We start from the raw sequence: 2,800 nt of genomic DNA, 5'->3' as shown, positions 1-2,800 counted from the left end.
CCTGTGAAAGAAATGTGATGCCCATCTAACTTTCAAAGTTACATTATTATCCATACATATGTCCAATTCATATTGAAATACCCTTATATTCAGCGAATCTACGAGTGTTGCAGGCAGGCTGATTCACGCCCATACTACTCTCTGGGTAAAGAAATTAACACAGTTAACTGTCCTAAATCAGTCGGCATTCAATTTAATGCTATAGCTCCTCGTGTTGGCCTTCACTGTCTGAGGAAAGCGGCTCTCACTCCCCACTCTATCTCACTTTCTGATAATCATATAAATCTTGATTAAGTCACCTGTCCACCTTCTTCTCTCCGACGAAAACAACTTCAGTCTCCTCAGATTTTGCTCGTAAGAACTTCGATCCACACCACCACCATCCTATTAAACCTCCTTTGAACCCTTTCCAGAGCTTTCACATTTTTCCAAAATTCAGTAACCAGAGCTGCATGCAATACTTGGTGGTGCCCTACCAGGTGGTAAAGCCACAACTTCTGTGATTTTATGGAATGGTGCTGTATGGGCAGTTGTTGGGATGCAAGGAACACTGGACCAGAGGATCATGACAGAAAATGTCCTGTTTTGTGCTGGCAAGTGGTGGAGTTCAGTGGGATTGAATATTGGTGAAAGTGGAAAAGAATGTATACCTTCCACTGCTTCCTGTCACCAGTAAGCATGTCCAAGTTACAACTCATTCAGACATATTTCCTCATCTTTAAAAGGTATGCACACTTTCAGTTTGCCATGAGAAACGTTTTGTAAATTAATTCAGTGCTGACAGGATTACCGTTTAAAGCAAACGGTCATACCAGACAAAATGTGGTGCCACGTGAAGGAATATGTGTTCCATTCAGGAAAGATAAAATCTAATTGTTCATAGAAAATTGTGGTGAACTTTCTGCTGACTTTTTTTATGAGGTAAGAAGAAGTCTTCATGATGCTAATCCAAAACGATCAGATAAATATAGATTGGAAAAACAAAAGACCAAAGTTCTGTGAGACCACTGTGCCTGAAACCTGGGGATGAAGAAATATAAGGGATAGTAGCAATATTGATCATAAATTGGCTGCGTGAAATGTTACTGATGAAGTGTGCCTGCCTGAGCCTTCGATTTTCATGCTCCTCGGATGCAGCGTGACATGCTGTGCTTTTTGAGCACCACTCTCATGCTGACTCTGATCTCCAGCATCTGCAGTCCTCACTTTCACCTGCGGGAAAGCGATCAGAGTCATCATTAACAATTGTGTTTTGAACTGGAAGAATTTTTCAAGCGAAGTTTGATTGAGCGTTGGGATGTGGAAGTTCTGGTTAGATTAGTTTAGCTCAACAGCATTCTATGATTGATCAGTGCCCCCAGCGCGCCCATGAGTTTCTCTGATTGGTTGGAGGACCAGTGCCTCCAGCTTGGTCATGGTAGGACCGCCTCTTCTTCGCTATTGGACACTATACGTCAACAGTTGGTATGGGTCCTGCGGCTTGCATAGGATTAACATGGTTGGTGAGCATGCTTGCAGCGAGTGATCATTGGAACGAAATGTTGTCATCTCCAATCGATAGTCGGTGAGTGAGGGCTAAAGAGGAGGGAAGCACCAGGTGCTATAGCCCAGTTAGAGATTTCATGTTTGGTCATGATATGACTCTGGACCCAAACACAGTGTCTCTGGGCTCGCCAATTAAGCCAAAGAGAGTCTGAGTCTTCTTCCCAGAAACAGACCCCAGTCAGCCGCCGCTATTCCTGATTCAGTTTTATCTTGTTTTTTTAAATTTATCAGGTCACTGTTGGTTTATCTATCTTTAGTGTGAATAAAGCTGAAAATAAACGATATTGTGTGAAATCATTGTTTTGGCCCATGAGGATGTGGTGTTTTTGCGAGACGTTTGGCTGTGTATTAATGACTGGGATTGATGAGAAAGTGTACCCCATGAACATCTCTGTCCCTTACCTTGTTGTAAATGTTTCAGAGACGGAAATTATGGGCATACGTGTTTGTTTTTGGAAGAAAACCTGCTTTGAAAGGTAATGAAGATTGGACTGAAGCAGTGACAGTGATTATCTTTATTGCTTTTTCAATTCGTGAACATCACTGCTCTTAATCATGTTCGTGCTAACACCACCGCTCTTAAGCATTAGCCTACACGTTGGGCCAGTGGCGCAATGGATAACGTGCCTGACTACCGATCAGGCGATTGTAGGTTCGATTCCTGTCTGGCTCGAGCTCTACGTGTACCTTTATAATGCATTTAAAAACTGATTTCTCTGCAGCCGATAAACGGTATGAGTTCTTAATCTGCTGGAATGAGGATGCCTTCATTAAATGTCCACGAGAACATAAGAGTCAATGTTCCAGCGTCATCACAGGAGGGAAGCCGAATTGTCGCACACGTTGGTCATGGGTACCTTTTCACTTTACAAATCCGCCAATTGCATCACTGTTGTTCGCGGGAATTCTCGGCTTTGAGCATTGTTTTGAAACTCTTTGGCCAATGGAATCAGAGAAGAATGAAGAGTTAAATGTCCAACTAATCGTTATAGAGAGTGAGTTCCAGCGTCTACCACCTGCAGACTGATAAAGTTTTTCTACAGATCTATTCAAAGCTTTCTGCGTCTTGTCTGAAATCTACAAACCCTGGCGATCGATCAAGAGCAAATATTTCCTTCAATCTGTACTTCCATGCTCCTCATTATTTCGGAGACGTCAATCATGTCTCCTCGCAATCAGCTATGCTCTGAGAAAAATAACTCCCGTTTTGCCGAGGCCAGACCACTCAAAACATTCTTATGCAGGAAATTCAGAG

General features: G+C 42.6%; 1 non-coding gene across 1 annotated transcript; it reads left to right on the top strand.

Annotated features, from left to right (window-relative positions):
• The first annotated feature begins 2,145 nt into the window (after nt 1–2,145).
• On the top strand, nt 2,146–2,218 carry trnag-acc (transfer RNA glycine (anticodon ACC)). Its single transcript has one exon. It is a non-coding gene; the product is annotated as a tRNA-Gly (tRNA).
• Nucleotides 2,219–2,800: the final 582 nt, after the last annotated feature.

This window comes from Hemiscyllium ocellatum, unplaced genomic scaffold (genome assembly GCF_020745735.1).
Source record: "Hemiscyllium ocellatum isolate sHemOce1 unplaced genomic scaffold, sHemOce1.pat.X.cur. scaffold_257_pat_ctg1, whole genome shotgun sequence".
In the NCBI taxonomy this organism is placed as follows: Eukaryota; Metazoa; Chordata; class Chondrichthyes; order Orectolobiformes; family Hemiscylliidae; genus Hemiscyllium; species Hemiscyllium ocellatum.
This window is presented reverse-complemented; position numbering and strand designations above follow the sequence as displayed.